This window comes from Lithobates pipiens, unplaced genomic scaffold (genome assembly GCF_037356315.1).
Source record: "Lithobates pipiens isolate NorthernLeopardFrog02 unplaced genomic scaffold, aLitPip1_a1.2 Scaffold_18, whole genome shotgun sequence".
Classification (NCBI taxonomy): domain Eukaryota; kingdom Metazoa; phylum Chordata; class Amphibia; order Anura; family Ranidae; genus Lithobates; species Lithobates pipiens.
Window position 1 is genome coordinate 253,242,873 of NW_027507758.1, and position 27,602 is coordinate 253,270,474.

The 27,602-nt window shown below is 45.4% G+C and overlaps 1 protein-coding gene and 1 long non-coding RNA gene across 2 annotated transcripts in view; one reads left to right on the forward strand and one right to left on the reverse strand.

Moving 5' to 3' along the window:
• Window positions 1–27,602, forward strand: part of AHI1 (Abelson helper integration site 1) — a 420,928-nt gene that overhangs the window by 9,133 nt on the left and 384,193 nt on the right. The gene's annotated exons all lie outside the window — the stretch shown is intronic.
• On the reverse strand, window positions 792–1,767 carry LOC143990124 (uncharacterized). Its single transcript, XR_013277170.1, has 3 exons — window positions 1,680–1,767; window positions 1,457–1,593; window positions 792–1,360 (listed from the first exon to the last, which is right to left on the reverse strand). It is a non-coding gene; the product is annotated as an uncharacterized LOC143990124 (long non-coding RNA).

A 27,602-nucleotide genomic window follows, 5' to 3' on the forward strand; every position in this document is an offset into this window, starting at 1 on the left:
TGGGCAGAGAGGGCAGGCGCCTCAATTGACCAGATCTGCAAGGCAGCAACATGGACGAGCCATAGAACATTTCTGAGGCACTACAGAGTGGAGCTGTTGTCCCCTCAGGATTTGGCATTTGGCAGGAAGGTCCTACAAGCGGTTGTCCCGCCCTAAAGGTAGGCCTGAACTTCTTGCTTATCCTCTCAGGTGTGCCGTCCTGGAGGATGACTGGAGAAAATGACCAGTTACACTTACCGGTAACGTCTTTTCTAGGAAATCTTCCAGGACGGCAGGCCTACTCCCTACCCTTGTTTTATTGGTGATATATTAATTCTTCACAGAATGTTCCCTCTGACACTGGTGTGGGATTTTCTTTACCATAACTGAGGGTCTGAGGGAGGGGTGGGGACTTTTAAACTCGTTGTTGATTGTGTTTCCTGTCAGGTGGACCAGTCATCTCTCAGGTGTGCCGTCCTGGAAGATTTCCTAGAAAAGACGTTACCGGTAAGTGTAACTGGTCATTTTTTGGCAATTTGCCGAAAGAGAAAAACGGACGAAAATGGGGCGGAGCTCTGCCCCCCACCCCTGGTGCCACCCATCATGGGGTTGTCCTATAGTGTAGTGCAGGAGAGCCGCCTCCGCCGTCTGTTTGATCACAACGCCAGGAACATCACGGCTTTCATTTCAATAGCTGTGTGTTCCCAGGTTCGGACGGATGATCTGTCTATCAAAGTGCCCGGACAAGGGGGAGGGGCTGTGTGTGACAGCACGCGGCCGGGAACACACAGCTATTGAAATGAAAGCTGTGATGTTCGGAGGTGGCTCTCCTCTCTTCCCTTCACAGGCTGGCTGCAAAATGGGGACACTGGCTGGCTGCATCTGACGGGCACTGGTGAGGCTGCATTGATCTTTTATCATGTGTGCAGTCTCTGGCCATCTCCTGTACCATGTCCCCAGTCTCTGGCCATCTCCTGTACCATGTCCCCAGTCTCTGGCCATCTCCTGTACCATGTCCCCAGTCTCTGGCCATCTCCTGTACCATGAAGAAAAAAGAAATTGGGGAGGAGGAGGCGTTAACATGGACCACTCCAACCATGAACTAGCTGTACATCCCCCATTGGAATTGAGGACTATCTTGATACCCAGATGGAAACAACAAATATAAATAAAAAAACTTTTATTTGAAAAGGAAATGTAAATTTAAAAACAACTGTTGACAAACAACATAGTAACAACAAACAATTGTACAATCAAATAGTACCCTGCCTTCTAATGTAAGAAAGTTCAGGGTACAGTGACTGGTATCCAAGTTGATCGTATATTTCAACTAGTTTCGCGACTTAAAGTCGCTTCTTCAGTAAAAATTCTTGGTACAGATCTACAATTAAATACATATTGTCAACATTATTAGTATAATACAGTAAACATCTCAAAATCACAATTTTTGTGGAGTGTTTTTTATATACATAAGCACCTTTTAATACTACAGAGCATGTGGCTCACCGCCGGGAACTCCGAAAAGCGGGCCAAAAAATAGAGCACGGGTGGCTCCCACCATCTGGGGTTTACCGCCCCCGGGGCGGACACGGGGGGTTCAGTAAACAGAGCCAACTATAAGGAAAAAAGTAATAATATTATTATTCTTATTATATTATTATATCTTAATCAGCGGTAATATTAATAAGCGATTAACATACCCATGCAGTCATAAGCAAGTGTCAAGTTAGAATCCAAGTCACGGATCTCTGCGTTAATCACAGATCGCTTTATTTGAAGGGGTTTTCTATTGTTCTAAAGTACGGTGCAAATCCCCTGTTAATGATCCTCAGTGTCTGGGACAGGGAAAGGCTCGATTGGGCCTGGCCTCCAATGCCGTCCTAATAGAACAGACATATATTATGTTGGTTACATAGGGTTCACAATTACCCCAGGATGAATAGTTCATAGGAAGCCAAATACAATCAAGAGCCATAACTAAAGTTAAGGTTACCTGTATAAGCTGTGTCACTGATGTCTATAGCGCCGTCTACTACGCCGTCAATCCGGATGGATTGCTTGCTCTGTCAGGGAGCCATTGCACCTATGGCTCCCTTTTAACCTCCAACCCGGCGACCTCATCGGGCGGCGTCAGGCGCCAAACGATGACGTCGCCGGGTCTGCCGCTCCAAGTGCGCATGCGTCACTATGTGATAGTGCGCACTGGCTCCCGGTCACCATGGAGACTTTCACGCGATCGGGAGCGACAGACCAGACCCTCCCCCCGCACGGAGGAGGAGCCCGATTCTGTTGGAGAGGCGCATGTCCGCCCCTAGGAGATTCCTCCTTATGCCCATAGCCCGCACAAAGGGATCCCCAGCCGCCCACCGCATTACTCTGCAGTAAAAGTAAATAAAAGGTAAAAGAAAAAGGGACAAGTAGTAATTATCATATTAGGAACATTTACATCTGGTCTCACCAAGCATCTATGTAGCATCTTAAAAAAGATGTTTTCTATAGATATAAAGTAGAATAAAGAAAACAAAGAAAAAACATATACATATAACAGGGCTCTGATAGTTGAGTGCAAAGGCCTACGTTAGCAGCACGAAAAATGGATCAGGCTTGGGGGGGGGAAGGAAGAGGGAAAAGGGAAGGGGAAGAAAAAGAATTAACAATACCATCATTTAAGAAAATATTTGTAAGTCTTTGTTTCATTCAATCCAGGGGGTACTAGAGCGTCTGAGCGTTCTATCCAGTAGGTTTCACATCTTAGGATTTCTCTGTCCCAATCACCTCCACGTTTATCCTCAGTGACCACTTCCAAAACAAAAAATTTGACCACCTCAGGTTGGTAGCGGTGGTGAATGCCAATATGGCGGCCCACCGCAGTTAGTTTGCCACCGGAGGAATAGTAGAGGTCGTCACCCATCCTCTGGCGTAGTTCCCTGATGGTCTTGCCCACATAGAAAGCTCTACAGGCACAGACCATCAGGTAAACTACGCCTTTGGTGCCACAATTGGCATAGAAGGGTGGAGTAAAACATTCTCCATTAGGTAAGTTAAAAGTAGTCCCTTCCAAAATCCAGGGACATTTAGGGCAGTCTCCACATCGAAAGGTGCCATGAGGGCCCTCCCATTCTCGTGTGGTTGCTCTGTAATGACTTTTGGTCAGTTTGTCCCCTAGGGTTGTAGCCCTCCTTAAAAAAAAAAAAAAAAACTGTTCTGGGGACGGTTTTACATATTTTCCCAAAGTGTGGTGGTCTGCTAGGAGGTGCCAATGATCTGACAATATCTTCCTAAGTATATTATGATGCATCGAGTATTTGGTAATAATTTTAACTGTGGGGGGATGATCGGGTTGAGGGGGACCACACAATAAAGATTCTCGTGTACAGTTACAGGCCTTGTTGAAGGCTTTTCTCAGGTTGGAACGTGTGTAGCCCCCACTCAATAGGCGTTCACGTAGGGCTCCGGCTTGGGTAGGGAAATCCTGGTGTGTGGTACAATTCCGTCTTATTCTTAAGTATTGGGCGTAAGGGATACTGCGCACTAAGGGGCGGGGATGTGAACTTGTGGCATGTAGCAATGTATTGCCTGCAGTTGATTTCCGGTAGAGATTGGTAATCAATCCACTGGAATTGTCTTTAATGATATTAAGGTCCAAAAAGGTAATATTATTTAGATGGTAAGTATAAGTGAAAGTTAAGTTAAATGGATTTATATTAAGGATTTCTACGAAATCCTCAAGGTCCTAGGCAGTGCCTGTCCAAATAATAAAGAGATTGTCTATAAATCTGTGTATACTTTGTTGGCAATCTATATAGGATTGTAGGGATTCATTACCAAAGATTGACCGTTCCCAGCCGCCCAAGTACAAGTTCGCGTAAGACGGTGCGCAAGACGTCCCCGTTGCTACGCCCTGGGTTTGTAAGTAAATCTGATCCATAAAGGTAAAGAAATTTTTATTGAGGATAAATTCTAAAAGTTGTAGTATGAAATTATTAAATGGCCAAGTGGTTTGATCTTGTTCCATGAGGAAGGTGCTGACCATCCGGACGCCCTGCTCGTGGGGGATGCTTGAGTATAAAGCCTCTACATCCAATGCCACGAGGAGGGTGTCCGGAGGGATCTACACCCCCTCCATGTGTCGCAATAGGTCAGTGGTGTTTTTAATATAAGGGGGTAGGCTGAGTACATGAGGCATCAAGCAAGAATCAACTAACCTGCTTGCATTCTCAGTGAGTGACCCCCATCCCTGAGACTATGGGGGCGTCCAGGGGGGTTATCCAAGTTCTTATGTGTTTTTGGGAGTGTATAGAATGTGGGGATCCGAGGCTTTGAAGTATTAATGAATTTAAAGGTTTCTTCATCTATTAATCCCTGCCTAAATGCTTCGGTAACCAGACTCCGAAATTTGGACGTAAATGCTACTACCATTGATTTCAGACACATCGATTGATATTGCTGATGTGTCATCAGTACCAGGTTACCCCCTTTGTCTGATTTTTTTTATTTTTTTTTTGATGACAATGTCAGTCCTTTTCTGCAATTTATGTAATGCTTTTTTCTGTTTATAATTCAGATTGGAATGCGAATCTGGCCACTCTTGCTTTTTCACTGATTTTATCGCTGCCAATAAGAATGCCCATATCGTAGGGCATGTCATGAGGTCAGGGAACGTTCGGGAATTCAATTTAAATGTACTTTTCTTGGCAAACCCCACAGGGGTTTGGGGGGTGGTAATGGCAGAGGAGGCCTCCGAAGTGGGTCCATCCTCCACCCAACCCTCATCGTATAACAGCATTAGGTCCCGTAATGCCCTGAACTCTTGCATCGAGTAATGTTTTGTTTTTTCGGCCAGTTCTTTTTCAAGGTTCAAATTCTGTCTATCTTTATCATAAATGAATTTATAAGTCAAGTTACGAGCAAATTGGTATAGATCTTTTATGGTTTCATAGATATTAATCGGTTCTGAGGGACTGAAACCAAGTCCCAATTGAAGAACCGATTCCTCGTCCTGAGTCAAAGTGTATGGAGTTAAATTGATAATGTTCAGTTTTTCCAAATTTACATGGGGCTTTGTTTGTGAACTGTTCAATCCTAGTTCGGTATGGGGGTTTTTAACACATATGCGTCCAGGCTCCCCCGCCGATGTGACTCTGGTGTGGCTGGTGGTAAAAACCAAGATTGGGGAATAAAGCTTGTGTATTAGTGTGCAGTACTTTGGGAATGATATACCGATTATATAATCATTTTTTTTTAAAAACATTTAGACAAGATAATTATATATCTCCTATACCATGTCCCCAGTCTCTGACCATCTCCTGTATAAAAATATTTCTTTTAAAATATGTTTTGGTATCGGTGCTGTTTCGGTATCGGTTTTTGGCCTAGTGTATTTTTCATTTTCCGTATCGGTTTCGGCACCAAAAATACCCATTCGGTGCACCCCTAATATGTGGCACTGATAGGCCACCTGCACTGGTGAGGAGGTACTCGTATGTGGCACTGATTGGTGTCGCTGATGAGGAGGCACTGATAGGCACTAATAGGCTGCAATGATGGGGCTGCATTGATGAGGAGGCACTCATATGCAGCACTGATAGGCAGCACTAATCAGTGGCACTGATGGGGCTGCACTGATAGGCGCTGATGATGGGGCAGTACTGATAAGGCTGCACTGGTGGGCACTGATGAGGTGGCACTGATGGGCACTGTAGGGGCTGGTCTGATAAGGACACTGCTGGTGACATCACATGCTCATATTTAATATTTAGTCAATGACCTGATCCTGGCTTCAGCACATTGGATTAGAAAATAACGGGAAGCCCAGGTTGGAATAGAGATTAGTTCAGAGAATGCTAGAGCTCGTCTTTAGTCTGGAATCCGATCATATGTCGATCAGATTATGAGATTACATAGTGGAAGAGGTGCAATAGATAAACTGTGTATATATACACAAAAACAGGGAGGGCGCACCAACCTTGCGCATTACCAAAGATACATTTTATTTAAGTGAAAACAAGAGTCATATTCACAAACAAACGTTAAAAAAAATAGGCTTAACATTGCTCCAAGAATTTGGAACTGTCTTCTAGACACCTGCAACCTGGAACCAGACTCCATCTGGTTCCTCCTAATACCCAGTCCAGGTTGCAGGTGTCAAGAAGACACAGTTCTGAATTCTTGGAGCAATGTTAGCATTGAGGTTGTTAAGCCTTCTTTTTAACATTTGTGAATATGACTCTTGTTTTTATTTAAATAAAATGTATCTTTGGTAATGTGCAAGGTCGTGCGCCCTCCCCTGTTTTTGTATATGTTTCAGCTCGAAGGACAGCAAGACCTTTGACTTTTCATATCGTTCCCAACGGGTTGGTTACACCACTTACACATGGACTAAGCTCCTGATCGCAGGAGAGTGTCTTGTGTTGAATCGATTAAACTGTTAGAGGCATATTTAGCAAGAGGTCTGATTCTTCTAGTTTGCTGCTGACAATCATTCTTGTTTTCTAGTATGAGATGTAATACATATTCTTGATGTCCCTACCGGACAGAGCGTTAGTTTATCAGGCATCCTATGTAAGTAGTGCATTCATTGCCCTGATAATGCTCTTGAAAGTGGCACAATATATAGAAAGCAGCAGGGCTAGAGAGTTTACTTTCCACTAGTCCTCAGTTCTCTTTTTTTTTTTTTTCTCAGGTAAAGAGAATGACCCTTTCATCAAGCATCTTCTGCTTGTAAATTTGCATAAGACAGAAGCAACTGTTGCAGCAACCTGGCAAATGTTTTGACAATGTATGGATCTTGCAGAAGCTTCTGTTGCCACCATAATTCATGGTATAAATTTCTTGCAAAATCTGTTGTCGTTTTCAATATACAACACTTTTTATATCCATTGCAGTCATGTTGCAGTAACATAAGTCTATCAGTCATACCACAACCATCTAGCAGCACTCAACAAAAAAACTGGCCAGGATAATACCTGCCAACATTTTAAAGGTAAAACAGGGCAGGGAGCGCACTAATAGTGCAGCAATAGCTTTTAATTGTGATAAAGAACCACACTAAAAATACACACACACACAAGAGGAAAATAATAGATTACTTTTCTGTGGCCAAGGAGTGGCTCCAGTCATGACCAGCGGCAGCGGTTGGAACTTAAAGCGGTTGTATACCCGCTGAAGTATTTTTAATTTTTTTTTCCCCTGACCTACAAAGGAAAAGGCATAATGAGCTAGTATGCACTGCATACTAGCTCATTATGAAATACTTACCTTAGAACGAGGCCCCGACATCTGGCCCCATCCACGCCGAGGGAGTTGACCTGTTTTCTCTGCGCTTCTTCCCGGTATCACGGCTCCGGCACTGTGAGTGGCCGGAGCCACGATATCATCACTCCCATGCATGCACGCGGGAGATTTGTTTCCGGCAGGGTCCGGCGTCTGCCAGACTTTCAGCCGAGAATCCCCTGTGTGCATGCGCCGCTGCAGTCAGCGGCACATTGCGAGGGGAATATCTCCTAAACCGTACAGGTTTAGGAGATTTATTTTTTTTATCTACAGGTAAGCCTTATTATAGGCTTTCCTGTAGGTAAGTCATAAAAATGACTATACTACCACTTTAAAAGTGTCTGGGATCTGCTTTGTGGGACCTGCGCTGTCAGGTTGTGCAGCATGCAGCAGCATAGAGGAGTAGAGTTCCTCCCATTTCCTAGTTGTCAAGACAATGCGTTTTGAGCTATCCCCTTTCTTAACCCTCGCGGAGAAAGAGATCATTTCTGATTTCTCCTTATTTCTTTTTATTATTCTGATGCAATTCTTTCATGCATGAAGCTTAAACAATACATTTTTATTTTTATTTTTTTATTTTTTTTATAATATAGGAATTCAGGATTTTCTAAGCATTGTATACAGCTGTGAGAAACCGTATGCGAACTTTTAGATCCCTTTCACTCTGGGGCGCTTTACAGGCGTTTTAGCGCTATATATAGTGCCTGTAAAGTGCCTCTCATGCCACCCTAGTTTGAAAGCCAGAGTGCTTTTACACTGGGGCGGTGCGCTTGTGGGACGGTCTGCAAAGTCCTGCAAGCAGCATCTTTGGGGCAGTGCGGGAGTAGTGTATACACCACTCCTGGGCATCCCTCTGCCCTTTGAAATGAATGGGCAGCGCTGCCAAAGCGTCTGCAAAGTGGGCGCTATTAACCCTTTCCTTGGCCGCTAGCATTCACTTTACCACTAACTGACCCACCGCCTCAGTGGGAAAGGGGTCTTAGGGATTTTGCTTCATTTTGGATCATTGAACGCAATATTGTATGATCCCCATGATAAGGAGATAATTGGATTTGAAGCGGTACTAAGCCCTCTTATCCTTTCCAGCCAAGGAAGCTGCCATCTTATCCTATGTTTGATCTGCAGTTGTCACCTTGCTGCACATGTAATCATTAATGACAACAGCCATTTGATGGCTTGACAGTTCTGTTGAGCGCAAAAGCAACTGTGACCATTATTAATCATGTCGTACCTTGAATTCGGCTGTTTTAGGAAATCGGTAAATGGAGGTTAGTTACGCTGCAGCCTGCAATGGTTCTGTCGCATGCGCCGTAGACAGCGATGCCTGTCTTTCGGCAAATATCTCCTAAACCGTGTAGGTTTAGGAGATATTTCTTGGACCTACAGATAAGCCTTAATCTAGGCTTACCTGTAGGTCAAAGTTGGTTGTAAGGGTTTACAACCACTTTAAGAAGAAAGTGGCTACCTGCAGAGCTTACCTGTTCTCAATTTATAAATTTTTTTCATTGTTGTATATGTCCTAAATTGGGACTTGAGTTAGGGACCTGAGTTAGACCTCATGCACACAAGACACAGTTAAACGCGCGTTCAGAGGCAGTTGGACACTTTTTTTTCAACTGCCCCTGAACTCATGCAATGTTATCCTATGTGTCCATGTACGAAATAAAAAAATTTAAAAAACCGCGCTCCTCCCAGCAATGTCCAAACCAATGACACTTTAACCCGCCCCTCCTTTTCAAACGTTATGGTGTCAAAAGGAGAGGGGAAAGGAGGGGGGGGGGGTATTACAACCCTTGGTTGCAGTTTATATTGGATAGAGCCAATAAAATCTTTTTGCTATACACCAATAACCTTATGAACAGATCAAGCAATAATCAACATACTCTATCAATCTCACTCAAATTGTGCATAATGTGACACAAAATTGATAATACAGAAATTTCAATAATTGTGTAAAATAAAAATACAATAAAATAAAGTTAAAAATAAATAATTCATATAAGATAGTCCTCAAAGCAGTCCAACTGTGTAAAATCCAAAATTAATTCCACCATGTGACAAGACGGTGACTGGCGATGTAAACGTCCTTCACTCCACATTCATATTCACAATGTTATCTGTGTAAAAGTTTCACCACCACCAAGGTAAGAATTGGCTCCTTACCAGATGCTTTAAAGCGGTAGTAAACCCGCTATTTTTTTTTTTTTTTTTTTTTTAACACCTGCAAAGCAAAAGGCATAATGAGCTAGTATGCACCGCATACTAGCTCATTATGAAATACTTACCTTAGAACGAGGCCCCGACATCTGGCACGATCCACGCCGAGGGAGCTGACATGCTCCCTCGGCGTTTCTTCCGGGTATTGCGGCTCTGGCGCTGTGAGTGGCCGGAGCCGTGATATCGTCACTCCCACGCATACGCGCAGGAGATTTCTTTCCGGCCGCCGGCCACTGCCGGATTTTCAGGCCGAGAATCCCCTCGTGCGCATGCGCCGCTGCAGTCAGCGGCGCATACCGAGGGGAATATCTCCTAAACCGTACAGGTTTAGGAGATATTTTTTTTACCTACAGGTAAGCCTTATTATAGGCTTTCCTGTAGGTAAAAGTTACAAAAAAAGAGTATACAACCACTTTAAAGTCGATAGCATGTATAAGTAATAGGATCTATTCCAGACTTCCTAATCCTCCAATGTCATTAGTAATTCCTTGTTTAGCGATCCACTATGACCAAATACCACAGTATATCCCAAGCTCAAAATTATTTGATCAGTGATTCACCATAAAAGAGAAAAACGCTCCAATAGTGTAAAATCTCTCTTTTTTAATTAGGAATAAAAATTTTAATTGCACACAGACATGTAGAAAAGATTCAACTTCAAAAGTGAGCAGCGCCGGCCGTGCGCAAACCCCCACAGACTTCTCTTCTCCAGTCTTGTAAATAAAAGAAACAAGGCGATGAAACGCGTGGGGAAGTGTGTCATGCTGTTATCACCTTGTTTCTTTTATTTACAAGACTGGGGAAGAGAAGTCTGTGGGGCTTTGCGCACAGCCGGCGTTGCTCACTGTCATGGTTATGCAGTGATCTTCCTGTGTTTGCTTACCTTCCCTCATGTCTTCAGACTAGAGGCCAGCCACTTCCACCTGGTGGTTTTTATAACCTCTCCTCTAAGCATGGCTCCACCCCAGGCCCTATCAGGGAGCCCTATATTAACCTGTGCACTGCAGGCCATCAGTGCTGATCAACCATTGTGTATTCCTTTGTGTGTTAGCTTCCTGTTTCCTGCGGTGTGCTCTGTTTCCCGTTACCGACTTTGGCGTGTCTTGACTATCCCTGTTTGCCTGTGATCCTGACCTTTTGGCGTGTACCCGACTATTCTTGTCTGCGTGTGGCCCCCACCTTGGCTTTGTCCCTCACCATCCCTATCCTCCTGTTGCCTACTGTGGGTGTGAGTTGGGGGATCCTGGGGGTCGCGACCTTGAGCCAGTTGCAGCCAAGTCCATCCTCACCACTAGAGGCGCTGGTGAACACCTGCTGGCTCTTAGACTCCGCGCCCCAGGGAATCTTACGCTCTAACCCCAGTGGGATCTGTCCCCCGTCTGCAGCAGTCAGCCGTAGGGTCCACAACCTTGCGGTGCACTCCTGATCCTTACAGTGTGCACCTGTCACCTCGCCTCAAGGTGACCCGACACTCACTTTTGAAGTCTAATCTTTTCTACATGTCTGTAAGTGCAATTTTAATTTTTATTCCTAATTAAAAGAGAGATTTTACACTATTGGAGCGTTTTTCTCTTTTATGGTGAATCACTGATCAAATAATATCGAGCTTGGGATATACTGTGGTATTTGGTCATAGTGGATCGCTAAACAAGGAATTTCTAATGACATTGGAGGATTAGGAAGTCTGGAATAGATCCTATTACTTATACATGCTATCGACTTTAAAGCATCTGGTAAGGAGCCAATTCTTACCTTGGTGGTGGTGAAACTTTTACACAGATAACATTGTGAATATGAATGTGGAGTGAAGGACGTTTACATCGCCAGTCACCGTCTTGTCACATGGTGGAATTAATTTTGGATTTTACACAGTTGGACTGCTTTGAGGACTATCTTATATGAATTATTTATTTTTAACTTTAATTTATTTTATTGTATTTTTATTTTACACAATTATTGAAATTTCTGTATTATCAATTTTGTGTCACATTATGCACAATTTTTAAAAGAGATTGATAGAGTTTGTGGATTTCAGCAAGTGATTATTGCTTGATCTGTTCATAAGGTTATTGGTGTATAGCAAAAATTTTATTGGCTCTATCCTATATAAACTGCAACCAAGGGTTGTAATACCCTCCCCCCCCCCTTTCCCCTCTCCTTTTGACACCATAACGTTTGAAAAGGAGGGGCGGGTTAAAGTGTCATTGGTTTGGACATTGCTGGGAGGAGCGCGTTTTTTTTTTTTTTTTTTTTTTTAAACTTCTTTTGCTTGTATTGTTACAAATAGAACGGCAGCCCTCATGTGGATTTGTTTACAACATTTAATGTTTAACATTTAATTTTAATTTTATGGTGCATTGTGATCATTGCATCCACTGTAGCGCAATTTTTTTTCTTTTCTACATTTGTCCATGTACACAGTCTAGTTTATTTCCCATTTTTAGGCAGTTGTGTTTAACCTTGTTTTTCCAGAAGCAAAAAAACGGGTTCAGACACTTTGCTTTTCCACGTTTCAGACGCTAAACGCGGCACCCGCGTTTAGCCACGTTTGCCTTTATAAGCGTTTTTAAAGGAACCCAATTTTTTGGACCAGAAAACTCAGAAATATTATGGTAAACCATAAAAAATAATAAATAAAAAAGGTTTTAAAATGTCGTAATTACATTCGATAGTTCATAGAGCATACTGTATATACTCACTGATGCAATGTCATAAAAAAAATTCTAGTTTTTTAGGTAGCTTAGACAATGAGGAATGCCTCCACTTCTTTGTGCCAACCCTTCATCCAATTTCTAATCTAATCAGTGACTCCACCTAGTCTGACCAAAGCATGTCTTTTTTTTTTTTTTTTTTTTTTTTTTCACAAACAAAAACTTGCATACCAATGTCTAGTCAGCCCCAACCCCCCGCCATGTTTCCTTGTTGAACACCCATCCACTCTGATTAAAATGGCAGAAATAGTTAATACATGCTTTCTGAGCTTGGAGAGGGTCTATATGATGTTATCTTTACAAACGCAAGCACGGTAAAACGCGTTTTTAAAATGCAGGTTTCTGCTTTTTAAAATATGTGTTCAGCAGAGTTTGTATGGAGCCTTAGGGACCTGACTTGCCAGAGGGACTTTGAATATATTTGAAAATCTATGCAACAAAACCATCCTTTCTATTTTTATTTTTATTTTTTTTAATGCAGTTTGTTGAAACAGTTTAGACTTGGCATTTGTGCTAACTAGATGGTAAATGTGCTGGGGATTTTTTGTTTTGTAGTGTTATGTAGATTGCCTTACTGACTTTTACTTTGCTTGTACCTGATCACAGCCTTTATTTTTTTAGATGAACTTCAAACAACCAAATACACAGATGAAATGCATATAAGAGGGCAGTTTTACATTTTAAAGTATGTGTTTCTGTCACTCCAGTCCTGAGGTTTACACAACTTTGCCACAGAGCAACATACATCCAACACTGTGGCTATTATTGTGATTGTGTGCAGTAAAACTCATTAAAGAGGAAGTAAAGGCAAAAAAAATAAAAAATAAAAAACACACCTTGTAAGGCAAAGGCATAATGAGCTAGTATGCATAGCATACTAGCTCATTATGAATAACTTACCTGAGCATGAAGCCCCCAAAGCGGTCCTCCGCCTTCCTCTTCGCCGCTGCCATGGATCCGGGAGTGACTTCCGGGTCTTGCTGCTCCGGTGCTGTGATTCGCCGGAGCCGCGATGACATCACTCCCGCGCATGTGCACGGGAGCTGACACTCGCGACATATCGCAGCGATCTGCGGCCTGCCCAGTGCGCCTGCAACGTAGACAGCGGTGGCTGTCTTCGGGTAAATATCTCCTAAACCGTATAGGTTTCGGAGATATTTCTTGGACCTACAGGTAAGCCTTAATCTAGGCTTACCTGTAGGTCAAAGTGGTTTGCAAGGGTTTACAACCACTTTAAAAGTGAAGTGTGTGTGTGTGTGTGTGTGTGTGTGTGTGTGTGTGTGTGTGTGTGTGTGTGTGTGTGTGTGTGTGTGTGTGTGTGTGTATATATATATATATATATATATATATATATATATATATATATATATATATATATATATATATATATATATATATATATATATATTATTATTATTATTATTATTATTATTATTATTATTATTATTATTATTATTATTATTATTATTATTATTATTATTATTATTTTTTTTTTGGCCCATTTTATACTTGCCTAGATGGATGCAGCATCGGTCCCCTGCCGCCTCTGCACTGAGAACCGAGGGATTGGACATCACTGATGCCTCGGTTCTCACAGATCCCAGAGCAGAGAGCTGCTGCCTGTCAATCAGCAGCTTTCATGCTCTGCTCCTCCACGCTCACTGGATCGCTGGGCTGTGGAGGGGCGGGGAGCGGCTGTCTCAGGCTCTTAATGGCTCGCTGGGAGGCTGAGATGTGATGACGCTGTACCTGAACTAATACGGGTTACAGGAGGGCAAAATAAATTGCACTCATGTGACTTATAGGAGAAGCCCAGCCTGGACTTCTCCATTTTAAAATGTAACTTTTTCAGAAAATGTTTCATTAACCACTTGCTTACTGGGCACTTAAACCCCCCTCAGTCCCAGACCAATTTTCAGCTTTCAGCGCTGATGCACTTTGAATGACAATTGCGCGGGCATACAACACTGTACCCAAATGAAATTTTTATCATTTTTTTCCCACAAATAGAGCTTTCTTTTGGTGGTATTTAGTTACAGCTCGGAGTTTTATTTTTTGCTAAACAAACAAAAAAAGATGCAAAAAAAAAAAAAAAAAAATCATGTTTTAATAGTTTGTTATAAAATTTTGCAAACGGGTCATTTTTCTCCTTCATTGAAGTGCGCTGATAAGGCGGCACTGATGGGCTGCATTGGTGGGCACTGATGGGCTGCATTGGTGGGCACTGATAGGCTGCACTGGTGGGCACTGATAGGCTGCACTGGTGGGCACTGATAGGCATAGTTAAGGCGGCACTAATAGGCACAGATAAGGCGGCACCGATGGGCACAGATAAGGCGGCACTGATGGGCAAAGATGGGCACAGATAAGATGGCACGGATGGGTGGCACGGATAAGTGGCACGGATGGGTGGCACGGATGGGCACTGATAGGTACCACAGATAGATGGGACTGATGGGCACTGATAGGTGGCACTGATAGGTGGCTCTGATAGGTGGCACTGCTGGGCACTGATGGGCGGCACTGCTGGGCACTGATGGGCGGCACTGGGGTGCAGCACCTTTGAGGCAGATTGGGTGGCACTGTGGGGTGGCACTGTGGGCACTATGGGCACAGACGGGGGGCACTTACTTTTAGTTATACTTCAGGATGGCACTGCGGGAGGCAGGTGGGCACTGGCAGGTGGCATGTGGTGCCTTGCATTGCTGGCCGTGATCGGGACTGATGTCCCGATCACGGCCGCCGGTGATCGGCTTTTTTTTTTTCTCCTCGCGCTGTCAGCGCGAGGAGGAATAATAGCCGATTACCGGCTCCGTTCTATCACATGATCAGCTGTCATTGGCTGACAGCTGATCACGTGATAAGGGGTCGGGATCGACCCCTTGCACGGATCGGTGATCAGGCGAGTCTCATAGACTCGCCGATCACAGAGCGCGCCGCGCGCGCCCCTCAGGGGGCGCGCAGGCCGCTCGTAACCGGGACGACGTCAATAGACGTAGTCCCGGAAATCTAGGTCCGCGCTAATGCCGTCATTCGGCAATAGCGCGGTACCCAAGTGGTTAAAAAATTACACTGCACAAATATATAAAAAATTGCAACAACCAACATCCCCCCCCCCCAGGCCCTTGCTTTCAGAAAACCTAATGCTTTTACGTATATACATGTCAGAATAGACTTGGGAGGTACGTGATAGACTGATGTAGCGTTAATCAGGGACAATATAAGTGGTGAGGCGGTGATCAGGGACAAAATGATTTGTGAGGTGGTGATCGTGTACAATGGTGTGGCAGTGATTAGCGAGATTGTGAGTGGGTGGCAGTGACTAAGGACACTGGTGTAGAAGTGACATTGGACACAGTAATTAGTGTGGCAGTGATCTCGGACACCATTAATGGTGATAGGGGACACTATAATTGGTGTAGCAGTAATTTGGGACACTTTGAGTGTGTGGCGGTAATTAGGGTCACTGGTGACAGTGAGTTAACAAAGTTTAAGTTATTTATTTTTTTACATACTGTTATCCTAGCAGTACAGTGTCATCATAGTGACAGTGTACGACCTTGGGGGAGGTGATCCGGTTATTTATTTATTTTACACTTTGTTTTTACAGCTACGGTGCTGTAAAAGAAAGCAATCATTTATCACTCTCTCTGGCTACAGTCTTAGTCCATTGAGAAATAATGTGAGAGCAGTGATTGGTCACAGCTATAACATGGTACAAGGCTGCTGTGAATGGCCTTGTACCATATGATCTCTGTGACCACTCACAGTAGTAACCAATAGGGGTGCAACGGATCGTCGCCGATCCGTGATCCGAACAGGTCACCCCTCTCGGAACGGCACACGCCGCGATACGCGGAGCACTCCGCGGTCTTGGCCTTGGGAAAGGCTGCGGCTTTAGCCTCGCTCCGGAGCAGCAGCCATCTTTCTACACCCAGGCCATTTACAATGTGATCGCTCCGTCAAAAGACGCTAAGAGATCGGATGGAAGCAGCGCTGTGGGCTGGATATGTAGTGCCCACAGCGCTGCTCTGTGACAGCCATCCCTCCATACCCAGGCAATACCCTGCCAATACCCAGCCATACTCTGTGATACCCAGCCATACTCGGCCAATATTACAGTGGGGGAGATGACGTGGATATTACAGTGGGGGAGATGACGTGGATATTACAGTGGGGGGAGATGTCCATTACAGTGGGGGAGATGATAGATATTACAGTGGGGACTATATGGTGGTGGAATTTTCACAGGTTTTTGCAAATTCAATTATTATTTGCTGATCCGAAAAAATGATCCGATCCGTGACTCTGATCTGAGGAATGACCCGATCCGTGAGTGTTTTTTTTCCCCAATCGTCTTTCAGGACAGCCACCTTAGAGAGACACCGGCTCCTCCCCTCTGAGGAAACACCGCCTTCAATTTCATAATTAAGCCTCCTCCTCCCTTCGTTCCTCAGTTATGGTGTTTCCTCCGGCGGGGAGACACCGCCAAGGAACCTTAAGGCTAAATTCGGTTGGTGAAACTGAAGCCATCCGAGCGGAGCCCTGGCCCCGTTCGGCTATCCGACCGTTCATCGGTCGGTCCAGGACAGTCCTATCAGCGGGGAGCTGAAGTGTTCGTACTGTCCATATACCCTAAACTCCGCTTGGGGAAAGCAGGAAGTTTATGGGGTCGTCCGTTCGTTCACCCGCGGGTGTTTCAACGGAGCAAACAGTCCAGTCGGCTGGGGAAGCTGAATACTCGACTGACCTTTACACGCACTCCAATCTTCGCTTGGGGAAAGCAGGAAGTCTTTGGAGAGGTTCATCCCTGCGTTTCGCCCAGTGGGGTGCTGAACGAAGGCGTCCAGGGCCCCCCTGTGTACGCAGCCGGCTGGGAGCTGGAAGCCGGACCGGTAGGCGGGCGACGTCAGTTCCGGTGGGGGCGGACCCCTTCGTTCGATCCGCGTCTTCCGGTTCCGGACGCGGCACGTGAAGGGGAACCTAGCGTTCGGCTGGTGCAGCCTCTCTTTTCACAGTTGCACAGGTAGCTGTTAGAGGCGCGTTCGTACCACGCTTCCTCAACGGGAGAATGTCCGAGGCAGAGGCTTCAAAAACTCCTGGAGATAACAGCACCAGCCACTCGAAGGTAAGAGGAAACCTGGGGAGGTGTTCCCTTACTTGTATCCAGTAGCTCCACTGGTGTTCCTCCTTGGTGGTCGGGGGGAAGGGTAGTGTGTCTGGGATCCTGGTGATGGTTGATCCTAGGGGGGGCACTCCCGGTGGTCCTCTATGTAGCGCTGGTGTTGCTGTTTTTTAAGCTCATGCTGCCCCTTCCTGTGTTTTGTGTCTTTCAGAAAGCCACGAGCAAGTCCCCCCATGGTTCTAAGAAGAAGTGCCCTTCATGTAGAACGTCTATGGGAGACTCTTGGTCTAAAGCTATTTGCAAACAATGTATTGAGGATTTACTTAAGGAACAGGCAGTAGAGCAGGGTGCAGATCTGGTAGCTTCTATGAAGGAACTCTCTGGTACCTTTCAGTCCTTCCAAAACTTTTTTTCCAGTTTTCAGTGGCCCCAGCCTCCGAGCACTCCTACACCAGCGCAGCAGAGTGTACCATCCAGCCCTGTGGATGTTCCTCCTGCAAGGGGAGAGAATTCAGAGGGTCCCAGGGAGGAAGCTGAGGAGGAAATTGACAGTGTCGTTTCAGACTCCCAGGGGGAGTCTGACGCCGAGGTGTTGGATGGGGAATCCAGCAGAATCTCGCGGTATAAGCTTTCCCTGGAGGATGTGGATGAGCTCTTGGGAGCGATTCATACCACTTTAGGCATTCAAGAAGAAACTAAGACATTGTCACTCCATGATCGGATGTACAAGGGCATGGGGGAACAAAAGAAGCGGGTGTTCCCAGTGCATACTGTCTTGATCGATACCATCAAGAAGGAATGGCGGGATCCCGAAAGGAAACCTTTCTTTTCTGGGGCATTAAGACGTAGGTTTCCTTTTTCGGAGGAAGAGACTCTCGTCTGGAATAAATCTCCCAGACTAGACGCTGCTTTTTCCCAGGTGTCCAGACACACTGATCTATCCTTTGAGGATATGGGGGTACTTTCTAACCCTATGGATCGAAGGATGGATTACCTTCTTAAGAAGGCCTGGGATTCATCACAAGGAAATCTTAAGCCAGCCATGGCAACCACGGTGGTGGCCCGCAACATGGAGTATTGGCTCACCCAGATTAGCGCACACATTGAAGCAGGGACAGCAAAGGAGACTATTCTATCCTCCTTTCCCATGCTTCTTAAAGGGATAGCCTACATAGCGGACGCTTCGGCGGAATCCGTGAGAATGTCAGCAAGGTCCTTGGCCCTGACCAACTCTGCCAGGAGAGCCTTATGGCTGAAGACCTGGCCTGGAGACAATGCATCCAAACTTAAACTTTGTGGAATCCCCTTTACAGGAGATCTACTTTTTGGACCAGGTCTTGAAACAGTGCTAGATCGCACAGCAGACAAAAGAAAGGCCTTTCCTGTTAAAAGGAAATTTGGGGAACAAGCCAAAAGAGAGACTCGTCCCCAGAAAAGGGTTGTACCACCCCGTACGGTTCAGCAGAAGAAAAGTTGGGGACTCAAAAGCAAGGGCCCCGGGGGAGCAATTTTTCGCCCTCCTGAACAGCCCAAAAAATCTCAGTGACAGGGTCACGGTGGGAGGAAGATTGGGGGCCTTCCTCCCACAGTGGGAAATGATTTCCTCCAATCAGTTTGTCTTGGGGATCGTCAGAGGAGGTTACCATTTGGAGTTTTCGGAACTCCCTCCTCTGAGGTTCCTTGTCACCGAGCTGCCAAAATGCGCAGAAAAATCATCTGCCCTTCTTTCCTCTCTTCAGGAGTTGGAAGAACAGGAGGTGGTAGTACGGGTTCCAGTAGGAGAGACAAGCAGAGGCTTCTACTCTCACGTCTTCGTGATTCGCAAGCCTTCGGGAAAGTTCAGGCTCATCCTGAACCTGAAGCCCCTGAATGTCTCAGTTACCTACAGAAGGTTTCGGATGGATTCGGTTTACTCAGTAAAAGCACTCCTACCTCCGAACTGCTTCATGGCATCAATAGATCTGAAAGATGCATACCTGCATATTCCAATCGCAGAGTCCCACCAGCGTTTTCTCAGACTGGCAGTGAGAACTCCAATGGAAGTACTACACCTTCAGTTCAGAGCGCTTCCTTTCGGGCTATCCTCTTCCCCCCGAATCTTCACCAAAGTGATGGCAGAAGTTCTGGCATTTCTGCGTCTCAGGGGAATCTCGGTGATCGCATATCTCGACGATCTCCTTCTGTTTGCCCCTTCCCCAGCACAGTTAATTCAGGATTTACAGGTCACAAGAAACCTGTTAGTAAGCCTGGGTTGGCTCCTGAACCTGGAGAAATCCAACTTAATCCCTTCCCAGAGGGTCACTTTCCTAGGGTACGAGTTGGACTCAACAGTACAAAGGGTCTTTCTTCCTTTGGAAAAAAATTCAAAAGATAGACAGGGCTCTGTTGTTTCTTCAGGGCAACCACCAGATCTCCATAAGGAAGATCATGTCAGCGCTAGGGTTGCTGACATCCGCTCTTCCAGCGGTTCAGTGGGCAGGGTTACATTACCGCCCTCTACAATTATTTGTGCTGAAGGTTTGGGATCACAGCCAGGAATCTTTGGATTCTCTGGTTTCGATTCCAGATCAGGTAAAGAGGTCCCTCTGGTGGTGGAGGAAGGGAGCAAATTTGTCCCAAGGTCTAGAGTGGGTCATGCCAACCTCCAGGGTGGTCACGACCGATGCAAGCAGCTCAGGTTGGGGGGCACACCTAGACTCCCGATTAATACAGGGTATTTGGGAAAAGAGGGACTCGAGGAGATCCTCGAATTTGAGGGAGCTGAGGGCAGTAGATCTAGCTCTCAGAACCTTTCAGAAGGAGCTCCGGGGGAATCACGTAAGGGTAAGGTCGGACAACTCCTCAGTGGTAGCTTACATCAACAGACAGGGGGGCACCAGGAGCAAGTCCTTATGGGCCCTAGCAGAAGCCATCCTCAGATGGGCCGAAGCAAATATCCTGTCCCTTTCAGCAATCCACTTGAAGGGAGAACAAAATCAGGTGGCAGATTTTCTCAGCAGGAGAACTCTGAGAGAAGGCAATTGGGTTCTCAAGCAGAAAATATTCGAAATGATCACCCGGAGATGGGGGATTCCTGCAATAGATCTCTTTGCCGCAAGGGAAAACGCGAAGGTAGCAACGTTCTTCTCCATAAACAGGGGGGACGGGGCATTGGCGGTGGACGCACTAGCACAGAGTTGGGGTTTCTCCAGGTGCTATGCTTTCCCCCCTCCAGTGCTCATTCCAGCAGTATTAAGGAAATTTCAAGTGGAGAACACTACCCTCATTCTAATTGCACCTCACTGGCCCAGGAGGCCGTGGTTCTCGATCCTGAAGGGCCTGTCTGTAGAACCCCCCTGGATTCTCCCAGTGCAGGAGGATCTCCTGTCTCAAGGTCCGGTGTTCTGCCCTCAGGTAGGACGATGGAACCTGGCAGCGTGGCTTCTGAGGAAGAATTGCTGAAAGCCAAGGGCTTCTCAGACCGGTTGGTAGCCACTCTTCTAAACTGTAGGAAAAAGGAAACCCAGTCCATTTACTTAAAGGTATGGAAACGGTTTAACAGCTGGTGTTCAGAGGGTTCCTTCAACGTGCATAGCCCTGTAGCCGTTCTAGAGTTCCTACAGGCAGGGGCAGATAAGGGGTTAGCGCTTGGAACACTAAAAGCTCAGGTTTCCGCTTTGAGCGTGTTTTTAGAGAAACATCTAGCGTCAGATCCTTGGGTCGTAAGGTTCTTCAGGGCCCTAGGTAGGCAAAGGCCGGCTTCAAGCGCCCCCTTCCCAGTTTGGGATCTTTCTTTAGTTTTACAGGTTCTCACAGGGGAACCTTTTGAGCCGTTAGAATCTTGCTCATTAAAGCTGATCACTCTCAAAACGGTGTTTTTGGTGGCGATCACTACAGCAAGAAGAGTAAGTGAACTCGAAGCCCTTTCTGTCAGGGCTCCCTTTTTTCAGGTTTTTCCGGATCGTCTGGTTTTGAAGATAGATCCGGCCTTTTTGCCTAAGGTAGCCTCTAGTTTCCACAGGATGCAGGAGATTGTGCTACCTACATTTTGTTCAAATCCAGTTAGAGAACAGGAACACATGTTTCACAGACTAGATGTTAGAAGATGTGTTCTTTATTATTTAGACTGCACAAGTCAGTTCAGAAAGACTGATTCACTTTTTGTTTTATTTTCAGGGGCCAGGAAGGGTTCCAAAGCCTCTAGACGTACCATAGCTAGATGGTTAAGATTAGCCATTGGGCAGGCATACGTGGCAGGGGGATTAGATCCTCCAGCTGGCATTAGAGCACACTCAACCAGGGCCGTGGCAACTTCTCAGGCAGAGTGGGCTGGTGCATCTCCGGAACAGATCTGTAGAGCTGCAACGTGGTCCAGTTTTTCTACGTTTGTGAGACACTATAGACTGGATCTTCTGTCAGCCAAAGACCAAGCCTTTGGTCGTAAGGTGCTACAGGCAGTAGTCCCACCCTAAGGTAATATACTCGCTTATCCTCTCTAAGGTGGCTGTCCTGAAAGACGATTGGGGAAAAATGGAATTACGTACCGGTAATGTCCTTTTCCAGGAGTCTTTCAGGACAGCACCGGTTCCCACCCAAATTGTTGCAGATCGGGAACTCATTACATGAGACCGTCAGGTAAGACTTAAAAAGTTTATTTGTTTGACGTGTTCTTGTGTCTCCCCAGTTTGGCCGGAGGTACTCTGGAAGAACTGAGGAACGAAGGGAGGAGGAGGCTTAAATTATGAAATTGAAGGCGGTGTTTCCTCAGAGGGGAGGAGCCGGTGTCTCTCTAAGGTGGCTGTCCTGAAAGACTCCTGGAAAAGGACATTACCGGTACGTAATTCCATTTTTTTGATCTGTTGCACCCCTAGTAACCAATGATGTCGGGAAATGACATCTTGTTTACTACTGTGCATGTGATCGCTGGTTGCAGTCAGGCTTAAAGGGGTTGTAAAGGCTAGTTTTTTTTGTTTTTTTTTTTCTAAATAGGTTCCTTTAAGCCATTGCATTGTTGGTTCACTTACCTTTTCCTTCAATTTTAGATTCTAAATGTTTTTTTTCTTTGTTTTCTTTGTCTGAATTTCTCACTTCCTGTTCCTCCTCAGTAAGCTGTTCTGGCTGACTAAACACTGCTGGGAGGATGGTGTGAAGTTTTACTGAGGAGAAACAGGAAGTGAGAAATTCAGACAAGTTGGTAAGTGAACCAACAATGCACTAGCTTAAAGGAACCTATTTAGAAAATAAAAAACAAAGCTTTACAACCCCTTTAACCACTTTGCATCCAGGCCAATTCTGACATTTCTCTCCTACATGTAAAATTCCTAATTTTTTTGCTAGAAAATTACATAGAACCCCCAAACATTATATATGTTTTTTTTTTAGCAAAGAACCTGGAGAATACAATGGCGGTCGTTGCAACTTTTTATCTCGCACGGTATTTGCGCAGAAATTTTTCGAACACATTTGAAAGAGGAAGATGCGCCGAGTAAATAGATACCCAACATGTCACGCTTCGAAATTGCTTGTGGAATGGCGCCAAACTTTGGCATTTAAAAATCCCCATAGGCGACGGTTTAATTTTTTTACTGGTTACATGTTTTGGGTTACAGAGGAGGTCTGGGGCTAGAATTATTGCTCTCGCTCTAACGTTCACGCCGATACCTCACATGTGTGGTTTGAACACCGTTTTCATATGTGGGCGGGACTTGCGTATGCGTTCGCTTCTGCGTACGAGCTCACGGGGACAGGGGCACTTTAACATTTTTTTTTTTTTTTTATTGTTAATTTTATTTTTTATTTTTTAGTTTGACACTTTAAAAAAAAAAAAAAAATTGATTCTTTTTATTCCTATTACAAGGAATGTAAACATCCCTTGTAATAGGAATATGGCACGATCTGACCTATTTACAGTGAGATATGGGGTCAATAAGACCCCATATCTCACCTCTAGGCTGGGAAGCCTAAAAAACAAACAAAAAAAAAATGATCCTGGCTCCCCAGCCAAAACTGCGCCATTAATTTTGAATGCAGAGGCCGGGCGTGACATCATAACATCGCGCCCGGCCTCCGAGCGATCATAGAGACTCCGGGGACGATCTGGTCCACTGGAAATCTCTATGGTATCATCTGGGGGCCGGCGGATCCTGTGACCGACTCCCCGATGGAAGCGGTGAGTCGGTACAAGCACCAGAGGGCGGCGGGAGGGGGGCATCCCCTCCCGCCGCCTGTAAGAACGATCAAGCAGCCGAACAGCCGCTATGATCCTTCTTATGGTGCAGGGAATCGCTGGCTGAAAACGCTGATATCTGAATGATGTGTGTGGCCTCAGGCATCATTCAGATATACCGCCACAAAGCCCATGACGTAGTGTGGGCGCCAAGTGGTTAATGAGGTATGTAAATGGCCTACACCTATAGCAAGAGCATTCTACAACTTTAGTCAAAGCTGCATAATGTTTTTATCTCTAGACACCCCTAATCTGCATAGGCAGTTTTTTGGTAAAGGTGAACTAACCCTTTAAATCAATCCTGTTTTACTAGAAAAGGTTGACTTTATCTGATGTCCAATTCCTGTTTTCTATGAAGTAACTTAGATGAGAGATCTCTGAAAGGGAAGCCTTGTTAATATTTAACTCTCAGTTGCATTCTTTGAATATTATTTGTAGCTTGAATCCTATTTTTTTTCTTCTTTAAATTTCTCAGGGGCATTGCCACTTTATACTTTTATTTGAATCCAGGGAATATCCAATTGCCTCTCGTGGGATCAGGAAGGACATTTTTCCCCTGCTGGAGCATATTGGATCATGCTTTGCTGTAGTTTTTCACCTTCCTCTATATCAAGTGTGGGTATAGGATTGTGTATATGGGATTGTATGACCCCCCCCCCCCCTTTTATTGGTTTAACTAGATGAACTTTTGTCTTTTAGGCTAACTATTTACCTATGTTATAAATCCCAGTTGCAAAGGTGTAAGTCTCCTTTATTCCATCTTGTTTCTAGTAAATTGATTCTGTGGAGAAAGGCATTTTGTAATGAATATCACTGATCACTTTTTGCTTTTTTTTATTTAACCACTTCCCGACCGCCGCACGACGATGTACGTCGACAGAATGGCACGGGCAGGCATATGGGCGTACCTGTACGTCCCTGCCTTCCCGCGGGTCGGGGGCCCGATCGGGCCCCCGCCCGGTGCCTGCGGCGGTCGGTATTCGTTCGCGAGCGATCCGGGATGAGGGGGCGGCCATTCATTCATGGCCACCCCCTCGCGATCGCTCCTGACGAATAGAAATCCTTCGTGACATCACTTCCTCTCCTGTAATGTAAACACAGGAGAGGAAGTGATGTAATCTCTCCTCCGTGTCGGTATTTTTCGTTCCGACACCGAGGAGAGAGGATCGGTGAGTTGCACCAACACGACACTTCACAGTAGAACATGCCAGGCACACTCACACCCCCCCGATCACCCCCCCCCCCCCCCCAATTACCCCTGCCCCCCAGTCACAGTGACACCAATGTCATATATTTTTTTTTTTGCATTGGCGTCATTTGTGACTGTAATAACTGTTAGGGCAGTTAGGGTTAGCCCCCTTTAGTTCTAATGTACCCCCCTAACCCCCCCAATAAAGGTTTAACCCCGTGATCACCCCCCGTCACCAGTGTCACTAAGGCTGGGTTCACATTGCAGCGGTTTATGAGAACGAATGTGATTCGCACTGCAGTGCAAATCACATCCGATCTCTGTGCGATTCGAGTTCAGCCATACAGATAGTATGGCTGAATTTGCATCGCACCCGCCGCAAATTCGCACGGGACCCTTTTTTTGGCCCGCAGCAGAATTGGATCGCATGGGTGTTCACACCATGCGATCCGAGTTTGCAGATCGCACTGCGATATGCGAACTGATCTGGGGGTGTCATTAACATTTCACTGACACTCCCAGCAGTTCGCATAGGGCAGTGTGAACTGCCGCCGGGAGGCATGCGATGCGGGAACCCGCCGCGGATTCGTGGCGTTCCCGCATCGCTCCAGTGTGAACCCAGCCTAATAAGCGATCGTTTTTCTGATCGCTGTATTAGTGTCACAGGTGACGCTAGTTAGGCAGGTATGTATTTAGGTTCGCCACAGCTTTTTATAGCGCCAGGGACCCCCATATACTACCGCATAAAGCCCCCTGATTGCCCCCTAGTTAACCCTTTCACCAGTGATCACCATATAACTGTTACAGGTGACGCTGGTTGGTTAGTTATTTTTTTATAGTTTCAGGGCACCCGCCATTTATTACCTAGTGTCACTAGTGTACCCCTAAATTTAGGGGTGTCTACTTTCCAAAATGGGGTCATTTGGGGGGGGGTTTGTGCCATCTTGGCATTTTATGGCCTTCAAAACTGTAATAGGTAGTGAGGAGTGAAGTCAAATATTTACGCCCTTAGAAAACCTGAAGGCGGTTCTTGGTTTTCGGGGCCCCGTACGCGGCTAGGCTCCCAAAAAATCCCACACATGTGGTATCCCCGTACTCAGAAGCAGCAGAATTTATTTTGGGGTGTCATTTCACATATGCCCATGGCATGCGTGAGCAATATATAATTTAGTGACAACTTTGTGAAAAAAAAAAGTTTGTAATTTTCCCGCAACTTGTGGCAAAATATAAAATATTCCATGGACTCAACATGCCTCTCAGCAAATAGCTTGGGGTGTCTACTTTCTAAAATGGGGTCATTTGTGGGGGTTTTGTGCCATCTTGGCATTTTATGGCCTTCAAAACTGTAATAGGTAGTGAGAAGTGAAATCAAAAATTTACGCCCTTAGAAAGCCTGAAGGCGGTGCTTGGGTTTCAGGGCCCCGTACGCGGCTAGGCTCCCAAAAAGTCCCACATATGTGGTATCCCCGTACTCAGGAGAAGCAGCAGAATTTATTTTGGGGTGTCATTTCACATATGCCCATAGCATGTGTGAGCAATATATCATTTAGTGACAACTTTGTGTAAAAAAAAAAAAAAAAAATTTTTTTGTCATTATTCAATCGCTTGAGGCAAAAAAATAAAATATTCAATGGGCTCAACATGCCACTTATCAATTTCCTTAGGGGGTCTACTTTCCAAAATGGGGTCATTTGGGGGGGTTTTGTACTGCCCTGCCATTTTAGCACCTCAAGAAATGAGATAGGCAGTCGTAAACTAAAAGCTGCGTAAATTCCAGAAAACGTACCTTAGTTTGTAGATGTGACAACTTTTGCGCAAACCAATAAATATACAATTATTGACTTTTTTTTTACCAAAGACATGTGGCTGAATACATTTTGGCCTAAATGTATGACTAAAATTGAGTTTATTGGATTTTTCTAATAACAAAAAGTAGAAAATATCATTTTTTTTCAAAATTTGCGGTCTTTTTACGTTTATATCGCAAAAAATAAAAATCGCAGAGGCAGTCAAATACCATCAAAAGAAAGCTCTATTTGTGGGAAGAAAAGGACGCAAATTTTGTTTGGGTACAACATTGCATGACCGCGCAATTACCAGTTAAAGCAGCGCAGTGCCAAAGTGTAAAAAGACCTCTGGTCATTTACCAGCAAAATGGTCCGGTCTGAAAGTGGTTAAAGGGGTTGTAATGGCAGACCCATTTTTATTTATTTTTTCTTCATCTTAATGCATTCTATGTATTAAGGGAAAAAGCCTTCTGTGTGCAGCAGCCCCCTTAATACTTACCTGAGCCCATCTCTATCCAGTGATATCCATGAGTCCCTCAGCCTTCCGGGACTCTTCCTTCTGATTGGCTGAGACACAGCAGCGGCTCCATTGGCTCCCGCTACTGTCAATCAAAGTCAGTTAGCCAATCAGGAGAGAGAGGGGGCAGGGCTGAATCACAGCTTCGAATGGACACACAGAGCCCAAGCTAAGCTCAGGTGCCCCCTTAACAAGCTGCTTGCTGTGGGGGCACTTGACAAGAGAGGGGCCAGGAGCAGCAAAGAGAGACCCGAGAAGAGGAGGATCAGGGCTGCTCTGTGCAAATACACTGCACAGAGCAGGTAAGTATAACCTGTTTATTTTTTTTTTATTTTTTTTTAAACAAGACTTTGCAATTACTTTAACCCCCCTGATGGTCTTCCCGAGTCTGGGGTGGAATTTTTGTACCATTAGTGGTAACCCCGAGCCAGATTTGGGACTGCATCGCTGGATCCAGGAGGACGTTTACTTACCTTCTCCCTCGGATCCAGCGTTGTCTCCCCGCTGTACGAGCGAGCCGTGTCTCGCTCGATCTATCACGGAGCCGATCTCCGTTCCCTGCGAGCGTTGCGACGCACGGGGACGGAGATCGGCGCCAAA